This window comes from Castor canadensis, chromosome 14 (assembly GCF_047511655.1).
Source record: "Castor canadensis chromosome 14, mCasCan1.hap1v2, whole genome shotgun sequence".
Classification (NCBI taxonomy): domain Eukaryota; kingdom Metazoa; phylum Chordata; class Mammalia; order Rodentia; family Castoridae; genus Castor; species Castor canadensis.
Window position 1 is genome coordinate 113,348,887 of NC_133399.1, and position 12,373 is coordinate 113,361,259.

Consider the following 12,373-nt stretch of genomic DNA (forward strand, 5'->3'; position numbering starts at 1 on the left):
GAATCTCTGAGATTCTGCCTTGAACACTTTTGGATATATGCCAAGGAAAAAGATTGGGAAATTGTAGGGAAATTCTATTTTCAACTTTTTGATGAACCTTCAGTTATTTTCCATAGTGACCACTCCACTTCTCATTCCTAGCTGTGGTGCACAGTCTTCCAACTTCTCTGCACCTTTGCCAGGTCTTGTGATTGTCTGTTCTTCTTGGTGGCCATCCTGATGGATGCCAGGTGTCATCTCATTGCAGTTCAGACTTGACACCCTCTTACAATGAGTCATAGTGAGCATCCTTTAATATGCTGGTTGGCCATTTGCTTCTTTTCTTTAGAGAGTTTTTCTGTTAATGTTCTTTGGCCATTTATAATTGGATTATCTATTGTTGTTTGTAGTTGGAGAAGTTCCTTACGTGCTCTGAATATTAACCCTCTATCAAATACATGATTTATATTTTCAAGTGTCTTCCCCCTTCTGTGGATGCCTTTTCACTTTTGAATATTGTTTAAGTGAAATATTATACCATGTTTTGACCTTGCTTTTGTATCCTATGCCTAAGGTCTTGCATTTAAGGAATAATTGTCCTGAAACTTTCCCCTTTGTTTTCTTCTAGGACTATTGTAGTTCCAGGTCTTATGTCTAGATCTCTGATTCATTGAGGGTTAAATTTTTTGCATGGTGTAAGGTAAAGGTCCAACTTTACCCTTTTATGCATAGGTATCTAATTGTCCCAAGACCACCTGTTAAAGAGATTATTCTCTTCCCATTGTGTAGGCTTGACATCCTTTTCTAAAATGAAAAGGGCTTATTTCCGGGCTTTCTATTCTATCCCATCGCTGTGAATGTCTGTCTTTTTGACAGCACCTTGCCCACTTTCTCACTGTTGCTGTGTAGTGTGATTTCAGAGGAGGAAATGCAGGGCTTCTGGTATTCTTCCTAACTACAGTTTTAGCTGAGTTTATTTCCAAGTATTTTATCCCTATTGATGGTAGAAAGAGTGGGACTGTTCTCTTAACTCCCTTTTTGGATTTGTCATTTTTGGTGCATAGAAAATTCATCTGATTTTTAAGAATTCATTTTGCATCTTGCAACTTTACAAAATTCTTTTGTAGTTTTTCACATTGTATTTTATTGGAATGTTTAGGCTTTCTACATACAAAATTGTGTCTTCTATGAACAAAGGTAATTTTACTTCTCCCTTTCCAAGTTCTCTATTTTTTTTTATCTCTCCTTACATAATTTTTTCAGCTAGAACTTCAGGTACTATGTTGAGTAGAAATGTCAAGTGTGCAGCCTTACCTTATTCTTGGAAAGCTTTTGTTCTTTCACCATTGTGTGAATTTACTGTTGGCTTTTCACGCAAGGTTTTTTTTTTTTAAGGGTTAAGTTTTTATTTATTTATTTATTTATTATTCATATGTGCATACAATGCTTGGGTCATTTCTCCTCCTTCCTCCCACCCCCTCCCTCTCCCCCCCCACCCCCTCAATACCCAGCAGAAACTATTTTGTCCTTATCTCTAATTTTGTTGTAGAGAGAGTATAAGCAATAATAGGAAGGAACAAGGTTTTTGCTGGTTGAGATAAGGATAGCTATACAGGGCATTGACTCACATTGATTTCCTGTGCGTGGGTGTTACCTTCTAGGTTAATTCTTTTTGATCTAATCTTTTCTCTAGTTCCTGGTCCCCTTTTCCTATTGGCCTCAGTTGCTTTAAGGTATCTGCTTTAGTTTCTCTGCATTAAGGGCAACAAATGCTAGCTAGTTTTTTAGGTGTCTTGCCTATCCCCACCCCTCCCTTGTGTGCTCTCGCTTTTATCTTGTGATCTAAGTCCAATCCCCTTGTTCACTCAAGGTTCTTACTGTTTGTAGTTGGTTGAGTATTTTTATCATACAAGTATGTTGAATTTTGTTGAATGCTTTTTCTGCAATAATTGAGAGGTTTGTGTGGGTTTTGCCCTTTGTTGTTAACCAATCTTGCATTCCAGGGTAGTCATGGTATATTCACTTACAGTGGTGAAAAATCATTTCAGCACAATGAATGCATTTGGTTTCCTGGTATTTTGCTGGGTATTTTTGCATCAGTATTCACCCAGGGTATTGGTCTGTATTTTTCCTGTTATGTCTTTGTCTTGTTTTGGTGCTGAGTAACAGAGTTCTTGAATAATAAGTTTAAAAAACTCCCTCCACTTCAGTTCTTTGGAAGATTTTGAGAAATATTAATATTCATTCATAACCTTCTTTCTATGGGTTTTTTTTGGGGGGGGGAGGTTTTTTTTTTTTTTTTTTTTTTTTACTAATTCAATCTCCTTATTAGTTAGATCTGTTCAGATTTTATTGTTTATTCATGATTTAGTCGTGGTGGGCTTTTTAGTTTTAGTAAGTTATAGCTTTCTTCTAGGTTGCCCATTTTGTTGGCATATAAATTGTTCATATTAGTGTCTTATAATTCTTTTTCTGAATGTCACAGCAGTTGTAATGTCCTCACTTCCATTTCTGGTTTTAGTTATTTGAGTCTCTGTTTTATGTTAGTCTCACTGAGGATTTGTTGGTGCTGTTGATCTTTTAAATAAAATGACTCGATGTTTAAATTGCTTTTCAATTTTATATTTTCTTGGTCACTACTGTAAGCCGTGTTATTTCCTTCCTTCTGCTTGCTTTCAGTTTAGTTTTTGTTTGTTTGTTCGTTTTTTCCGGTTTCTTGGGGTTTAAAGTTCAGTGTTAATTTTGGAATTCTCTCTCTCCTTTTTTTTTAATCTAAACGTTTGGCATATGAATTTCTTTGCACTGGTTTGCTGCATCCTGTTAAGTTTCAGTGTGTTATATTTTTCTTTTCATTTATCTCTAAATATTTTCTAAATCCCCAGATGATTTCTTCAGTAACCCATTGGTCATTTAAGAGTGAGTGGTTTGATTTTAATGTTCTGTTCTTTTTCCTGTTTTTCTCTGTTATTAATGTCTAGCTTCATTCTGCTATGATTGTAGAAAATACACTGTATGGTTTCAGTCTTCCTAAGTTTGTTAGGACTTATTTTGTGGCCTAACATGTGGTCTGACTTAGAGAATGCTCCATGCGTGCTGCAGAGGAATGTGTGTTTGGTCCTTGTCTTGTGAGTGCTTCTTAGGTCCAGCTGATCTATAGTCCTCTGTTTCCTTTTGATGTCTGTCCATAGCTGAAAATGGGGGATTGAAATCCCCTGCTACCAACTCAATGCTGGTGTTTTTCCCTCTCTTCTGCCGATGTTACCTTCATGTATTTGGGAGCTAATACGTTAGCTGCATGCACATAGTTGGTATATCCTCCTTGTGAATCAACCCTCTTATCATTGTATCTTACCCTCCCATGTCTCCTGTGACATCGAACTTCAAGGCTAATCTGTCAGAGAAAGTGCGGCCACAACTGCTCCCTTCGGGTCCCTCCTTTGTGGGATGTTGTGTCCATCCATTCCATTTCAGCCAATCTGTGTCCACAATCTAAAGTGAGTCTCCTGCACAGAGTGTCGCTGGCTCTTGTTTTGTATGGTTTTCTACTCATTCAGCCAAACTACCCAATTACTGATGCAAAAGACTTATGATTGCCTCACTGTTCATTCTCTCTGTGTCTTGCAGCTTTTCTGATCCTCCTGACCTCTCGTGCTGCCTTCTGTTATGTTTCATTGAGTTTTTGTGATGATATATTTTGGTTCCTTCTCATATCCCTTTGTGTATATTATAGTTATTTTCTATGTGGCCACCCAAACACATGAATCGTCTTAAAGTGATAACAATGTAATTTCAATTCGTATAAACATTCTACACATTTCCCTTCCTCCACTTCACTATGGATTACCCAAATTACCTTCCCCATTTCTTAACCATTAACATAGATTTATAATTACTTTTTAAAAGAAATTACTTTTAAAATTCCATACCATATTTGAGTGTTTTGCATACCTATGTTACAGTATTCCAAGACAATGGTTTGGCAATACATTTACCTTCACCTTAGGCTTTTGTGCTGTAATATGGATTTTTGCTTATAGGACAGGTCTAACAGTACTACACGTGCTACGTTCTCTTTACGAGGGGGAATCTTAATTTCTCCTTGTGTTTGAAAGATAGTCTTTCTGCCTATAGTATTCTTGGCTGACAGTTTTTTTTTTCTTTAGGGGTTTTGAACCTATCAATCTTCTCTCTTTCTGCCTCCAAAGTTTCTGCAAAGAAATTCACATAGTCTAAAAGCAGCTCCCATGTGTATCACAATTTGCTTTGGTTACTTTGAGATTCTCTACTTCTTTAAAGCATTTGGCAGCTGAATTGTGACCATCTTGGAGCAGTTTTCTGTTGTCATTTCTTCAAATAGGCTCTCTATCCCTTTCCACTTTCCTTCTCTTTCTCAAATAACATGATGCAAATATTGTTCTGCTTGATTTTATGCCATCCATCCCTTAGTCTTTCTTCACTTGTCTTTTTTTTTTTTTTTATGGCCTCAGTGATTTTAAAGTGTTTGTTTTCAGGTCTCCTGATTCTTTCTTTCACCTAGTCATGTTTCTTATGGTTGTGTCCTTCTAGTGAACACTTCAGTTCAGTTACTGTATTCTTTAGTTGTAGAATCTGTGTGGTCATCATGGTTTCTGCCTCTCTGGTGATATTTTCTTTCATTCTCATTGGTTTCCTGATTGTATTTGGTTGTTATCTTGCAATTCATTAACTATTCTCTGATTTATTTTGAATTATTTGTCTATTAGTTAATATTTTGACATTTCTTCAGTGTTACTGCTGTGTGCTTAATTTGGTCCTTCGATTGGGCTATGCTTCCCTGTTTCCTTTGTATGTCAAATTATGTATGTGATTAGGGCTTGGCATTTGAAAACTTAGTGCTTCCCCCAGATTTTATGGTTTTATATGTTAATTAGTTACCCAGGTTACAAATTCTGGAGCCTGCTCAAGCTTTTTATGGGTATGCATCTTTCTGGGCTTGTGCACATACTCCCTTTGTTAAAGAGACCTCTTGGATTCTACTTAAGACACTTCGCCTGTGGTAGTTGACCAGGTCTTGTTATAGCCCTTATTCTCGGGGGTTACCAGCCTATGCCTGCTGCCCTTGGCACTTCGATTCAGGCATGGCAAAGACCAGTGAGTAAAGCAGACTTTTCAAAAATCAGAACACTGACATATATATATGTTCTACTCTTCTCTCTCAGTCCCTAAAAAGAAGTCAGAAGTTGGGAGTTTATCCCAATGATGCTACATTGTGTTTGCGGTGGGGCTCTGCTGTGTGCATGTGAGAATTTTCCCACCAACTTCAGTGTGGTGGCTGAATGCTTGTCTGTGGTACAGACATCTTAGGGCTGATTCTGGATTTCCCACACCAGCAATTCACTAAGCATTGCTGTGGTGGTGGCCTCTTCACGGGGATCAGAGTGTCATGGCTTCCCAGACTGCCATCTCCTTGATATTACTCATAGAATCAACGTGTTCTTCACAAGTCTGAATTAAACAGTTGAAAGCCTAGGTAAATTCATTGACATCGTTCAAAGAGCTAAGAATCTTAAAAATACATACATGTTTACTTCATCTTTGTGCTAACTATTTCTTAATTGGTTAACAGAATATAGTTTGTACATAGTTGCATTATTTGCTTTGATGAAATAGTAAGAGTTAATCTTTCTGTAATTGTGCTCATAAAATTTGAAGAAATTCAGAATCCAATGGATTGGTTCTAATATGAGACTGTACCTTTTGCATAGGCTTCAGACAATGTCATTTTTTTTTCAAATGTGAAAAAGCACATGTTGCTCTATCAGTTTTCCTCAAATCACTGCTAGATTAAGCTATAAATACATGTTTAGAATGCTCGAGTACCTATGTGAAAGCATATAGTATTATACCTTGAAGATATAGCAGCATGGGTCAGTCATAACACCATATAACTCATGGGTCAGCAGCTTGGTTTTTTTGTTTTTGTTTTTTTTCTGACAAAGTCATAAGGAAAATGTATCCAGCTTGTGGGTCACGTGGTATAAATAGGCATGTCCAGATTTTACCTGTGTGATGTTGTTTGATAAATCCAGTTATAGAACATTAAAACAAAGGAAAGTTATTACAATTCTGAGTAATTATTTTTTGGTGGTACTGGGATTTGAACTCAGGACCTCACACTTGCTACAAAGGCACTCTGCTACCTGAGCCATTTCACCAGCCCATTTTTGTGTTAGGTAATTTTCAAGATAGCGTCTTGTGAACTATTTGCCCAGTGTATCTTGGAACCATGATCCTCCTGATCTCTGCCTCCTGAGTAGCTAGGATTATAGATGTGAACCACCAGTGACCAGAAAGAATTATGGATAAATTTTACTGAAAAGACACTGTTTCATTAATTTCCCTGAATTAGTTAGTTTCTCTAATCACTGGTCCTACTAGTAGTGAGAATTTCAGTCAAAAAATACTTTACACTTGCTTACTTTTATTTAAAAAGGTCAAGAAAACATATGGATATAAAAGTTTAAGTGTCCATTTAGTCACAGTCATTAAATGTCTACACTTTACTTGTTATTTTTACCTATTAACATATTCGATACACAAATAGACACCCTCAGAACACTTCACAAAACCATGTCCTTGTCATCATTCTAAACATTTAATGGACCTTTCACTCAGAAATGCTGGAAACTACAATAAAGTCATGCATGGTTAGGTTTATTTTTGTGTAATTGAATAAAAGTTTGAGTGTAATGTTTGACATTTAAAAATTCCAACTAAATACAGTGGTCTGAGTTTTCTGAACCATTTGCTGTTCTAGTAGACTTTAAGTGGAACAGGTTACCAGAATTCACAATAAATAGCTGTATAGTACAGACACCTGGAAGAGCTATATCTTTATAGACATTACCACTGCTGAAAAGATATAATGGCTACCACGTAAACTTACCTCAGGACCCTACATTCCTGTATAAAATAGGATATTTTGCTTTTCACTACAAATTAGGAATGATTCAGCAGTAGTTCTTTGGGGACCACTAACTTGTTCAGTGATGTGTTTCACTAAAGGACAACCTATTTCATAGAATCAATTCTTTGTTCATAAAAATACGAGAAAACATAATATAGCAATCAAAATATTTTTAGCTAGTGACTAGATCCTTTGGATCCAATTTACTCTCTATTTTTCCATTATTAATTCAACAATTATATATTGCCTTATTTTGCACCGTGTGCAAGGTGCAAGGAATGCACTCATTGTCTTAGTCAGGTCTGGTTACAATAACGCAGCACCACAGACTAGATCCTAAACAGCAGACGATTGTTTCTCATTGTTATGGAGGCTGGCAGTTCAAGATCAAGGTGTTGGTAGAGTCTGTTCCTGGTGAGGGCCAGAATCAGATGGCTGATTTGTCATTGGTGGTCTCACGTTGTCTTCCTGGGGTGTGCATGGGGGAGGGGCGACAAGTCTCTCACCCTTCCTTTTGTAATAACACTGATCCCACCTTGAGGATTCATCCCACTCATGATGTCATCCAACCCTAGTCAACTTTCAAAAGTCCTAACTCCAAATATCATCACATTGAGTGTCAAAATGTTAACATGTGAATTTTTGGAGAGGTGTAGACTTTCATCCTATAAATGCTAAGAAGAAAAAGAAAAAAAGGAACAATTTTTGTCTCACTGGATTCTGAGTTCTGGTTAGTGCAACCAAGCAAGCTGAGGCTGTAGGAACAATTATACCCTCACACATAGATGGGGCTGTGCTGCGTGGTATAGAAAACATGATTTACTGATTCAGGAGACCCTGGGGGGGGGGTACACAAGCCATTCCATCACCAGTGCTGTGACCTTGGGTGAATATTGGCCCAATCAGTGATGCTCAAGTATTCTGCAGAACCAACATGCCTCTGTCACGTTACTAATGGATGTTGTTCGGACCATGCGGGTCCTGTGATCAAATAAATTTTGGAACCCTGCGGCTAAATAAAGTACAAGAGGATCCAGCACTGCAGGATTACTTCAGGTCACTAAAATATTAATACTTTTTGAATCTTCAGGAGAGACAATACTGAACTACTTTCAGTATCTTAGAACTTCCCTGGACACTGGAAACACAGTACCATGACTATGTGCCATGACCTGTGCTTTGAAGAGACCTTGTGAGCTATTAAATGGGGGGCCTTGAAATAGCACTCATTTCATGCTGGACCTCACAATGGTTTGCTGATATGATAAAACTTTGTAGGACATCACACTTCCTAGACAGCAGACAAAACAGCAGTACTTTTTATCTACTCTTAGATAGTATTTTATTAATGAACTTTGCTCTGTAGATACTTTGTTGTATATTTTTGACTCATTGAAAGATGTGATAAAAGTGTGAGTGTGGAGAGAGACACATCCACTTCCACGTCTATGTGATCATGGCATCTAACATGCACATCCTCTGCCCGACTAACACAGGTCTCCTTGAGTGGTGCGACTTCTTTCTTCACCTACTCTCCAGCACACAGTCTAAATCTTGGTGCAATTTTTTGCACCATTTGTTTATAGAAATTATCACCAAAACTTCTGTCTTAGGATGTACCATGACTATATGTATACAAAGAAAGGAATTCACATCTACTTGTTTCATGGAAAAGAATGGCTTTTTAATTATAATAGAGTTACATCTAACAAGCCTTTGTTGGTTGACAGTATTGTAATATAAAATGCATGACCCACCTGACCTGTGTACTAACAGAGCTCAGAAACACCACACACCAAGACTATCGGCTGCCCATTCCATGAGCTCCTAGCCCAGGAGAGCTGTGCAGCATACCAGGAAAAGATCAAAACTCAGAGGCAAGGACAACGCTAGACAAGAAAAGTCATCCGAAGTTATTTTGGGCATAACATCTCAAAGGCCTTGTTTATCTTGCTCTGGATGTGTGATAAAAACTGCACGTTTATCGTGTGTTTCCAAATCATTTTCATTTACAAGATTTAAGTGACCTAGCCTCTGAATTTTGCCTAATGAATCTAGAACAATGGCTTCAATAAATCCCACAAACCTAATGAGACTTACTGTTATGGTCCGTTTCATAACTTTCACATTTTATGATCAGTGGTAGGTCAAGACATTAAAATATATTTTTGGTCCAATTAGGATGCTTATCTTTTTAATGGCTTTGTTTCATGTTCTTTGCTTTCACAGTCTAGATTCATGTGGTCTAAAAACTTCTTTTGCTACCTTTCAAATTCAGTTGCAGTTTTAGGTATCAGCACATTTTAAGATCTCCAAAAAAATGAACATAAAATATATCTGAAGATAATATCATATAAAATGCCATGATATGTACATGCTCCCCTCCCCTGGCACTGCCCGCTGGGTTCTGTGGTCTCTTGTAGCCACAGGAATGGCAATTAGCACCATCTTCATGTTACTGAGCATTTTAAAGAAAGATTGCTTTATCACATGTAATATTACCATGTATGACATAAAATAAAAGTTCACAATGATTTTATATACAGCTAGAAATCCTTTCTATCACAAATCTTACTCTTTCCAGATGTCTCTGCCTCTGGAAATTGCTGTGAAATTTGCAATCAAGTGGTTGTCTTTGACAACTTCTCTTTTAGCCATTTTTTTTTATAGTCTCACTGTGTACCTGAGACTGGCCTCAAACTCAGGGTCCTCCTCCCTCAACCTCCTGAGTGCTGGGATCACAGGTACGCATCACCATGCCTGGCTCAGCCAGATTTTAAGCCAGTTCTTTTTATTTGTGCATCTTCCTAGACGTCATTGTTGGTGTTTAGGCAAACACTTTGCACAACTGTCTGTACAGTTCTGCCCTCAGCTCTGTGGCCCAGCCACAGGAGGCATCATGGCAGTCCTCTCAGACGCCCCTCTCCAGAGTGTGGCATGAAGTCATTAAAGAGAGTTCTCACTCATTCTTTAAAGAGTGGTTCTGCACCATGCATGGCCCCAACTCACCGGCTTTGTTTCATATTTACCACCAAACCCATCCTGCCTATTGCGTGTCCTGTCATGCTTAGTTGACATTTAATTAATATAGTGACTCAATACAAATAGTCTAGGCTTTTTCTTTGTCAAATATTGTTCTGTCTACTACTTCCCATCCCTTAAAAGTCAAAAAGGTACTTCTCTCAACACCCATGTTGCTGACTTTTGCACAGCCTCACCTTCTTTCTCATCTCCCTGCCTCAGTCAGTAGCATGCATGGTTGCTCAGGCTGCAAAAGTATCATTGCCTCTTGCTATGGAGCATGGGACCATCCTGGGCCCCATGCTTGCTGTGACAAAACTTCCACCTCTACCCCACTCTTCAGGCCCAGCTTCTCTCTGCCCTGGCACCGCCAGACCTTCCCTGCCATGTGTGTCTGTTTGCGACAGGGGCCATGTGCTCAAGTTGACTGGAATTACTGTGAGCGCTGCAGAGAGACTTCTAGTCTGTTATGGAGAACACAGGGACTCTGCCCAGGTCAACCTCTCTCTCTCTCTCTCTGTCCCTCATCTTCAGGATGAACAGAGTGACAGGTCAAATGATATTGTTTAAAATATGTTCCCACCAGTTCCAAGTCCTTGTTGTCTCAGTGACTCTGGAGAAAGTAGGAAAGGATGGTGTTCTTGCTACATTTCTAACACCCTGAGCTCCACGTATCTGCTGTCCCAGTGTCACCATATTGTACACGGACTGAAGGGACTGTTTGGACTTTATTTTATTCAGAAAATGCAGTATAATTCCTGTGGTGATGGACATAAGTGAGCATTATTTTTTTCAGGAGATGGATTGAATTTGGGAATAGAATTTAAAGAAGGAGAAAATGGAAATGATTTAATGCTGCCTATAAACCCAACATACAACAAAAATATACTAAATAACTTATTAACTAGATTTGATGTTGATTAATTATTTGTCATGTATATTTTTTAATTTCTAAACAGTCCTCTTCCATTTGAGCATTTTTGTGTCATCAGTATTCTTTTTTTCTGTTCTGACTGGTGAACACTTGAAGTATCACCTTGATGTGATTTCACCATAAGTTAGCTTTTTAGCACTCCAAATTGTGGTTAGAAATTTTGGATCCAGAATATTTTAATTATATTTTCCCAGAGTGAAATAAAAACCAAATGACATAGAGTAGGTGACATTACTAATCTGAAGTAGGAAAAACTATGGAATTCAGATGAAGTTGCATCCACGATCTAAGTTAAGAAAGGAGATGCTGGTGCTACACTAACGTGACAAGTTAAGGGCCTGTGGTTGTATTTCTTCATATTTAGCAGTTTTATCTTCTATGAAAAGCCCCGAATGGCTTGAAAATCCCTGCTAGGAATAAAACAAACTACAGCTTGATGCAAATGGTGTCTTATACTTTGAAAAATACGGCCATTTAGGGAAAAATCTATTTTAACCTAGAAAACTTTATGACACAGCTCCTAGCTACTCACCCCAGACAGAATCACCCACCGAGCTCCATGGCTGGAAATCACTCAGCCACCTCATGACCTGGGATGGCCTGGGGGGTGTCAACTTGCACTTCAGACCCAAGGAGTTGAGACATTTATTTGCCATCAGGTCACCAAAGCGGAGGACACTGGACTCATGGACCTGTGCAACTGCACAGCCCGTGGCTTCCTTTTGCCCGTTGCTCAATTGCAGATGCACAGATTGCGAGGCTCAGAGAGCTCTGCCCCTTACCGCGGCTGCCTAGAGAAGCCGAGGGGCACCCCTTTGCCCGTTGTCTCATACACGCTCTCTGAGAGTGTCCCCTCTGGACTTGGGGATCACACCCAGTGCCTTCCTGAGTCAGCACCATGTGGAAGCACACACGAGGCTGGTGCCTGTCTACAAGTTCTTCATCGCGTGTCTTGAGCTCCTGTAGCTATTTTTTCACTTTTAAAAAACTTGGCATGCGTTAATAGTGCAAGGAGGTTTCATTGTGGTAATTCCCTCGGTGTGTGCGGTGTGCTTTGAGCAAGCTCACTGTAGTGACACCCAAAATGATGATGGAGTGTGCCTGGCCCAGTGAGGCCGGCCCGCGGGAGAGACGGGCGATGTGTGTGCCCAGGAGCGCTGGGGTCACAGGGATGACCTGTCCCCACATCGCCTACTGGGCTTCATGTCTGAATCCACTCAAGTCCTGAATGAAACCAAGCTCCCCCCGCCACAGCTGCCCTCCTCAGAGCCTGACTGTGAGCTGTTCCGACACAGCCATGGCTCCTGTGCGGCACAGCCAAGGTTGCAGAGGAAGGGTGAGTGACCTCTTCAAGAGGAGCCCTTCTCCAGTCTCCCCAAGACACACTGGAAGAATGAAGGCGTGGGCCGCCGTCAGTAAGGCTTTGGCACCGTCACAAATGCACCCATAATAAAGTGGGCACACCACCATCACTCACGCTGCACATCAGATCC

The 12,373-nt window shown here is 39.4% G+C and overlaps 1 protein-coding gene across 2 annotated transcripts in view; it reads left to right on the forward strand.

The window, feature by feature from the left end:
• Csmd1 (CUB and Sushi multiple domains 1) overlaps positions 1 to 12,373 on the forward strand; it is a 1,661,894-nt gene that overhangs the window by 1,473,822 nt on the left and 175,699 nt on the right. The window lies entirely within an intron of this gene.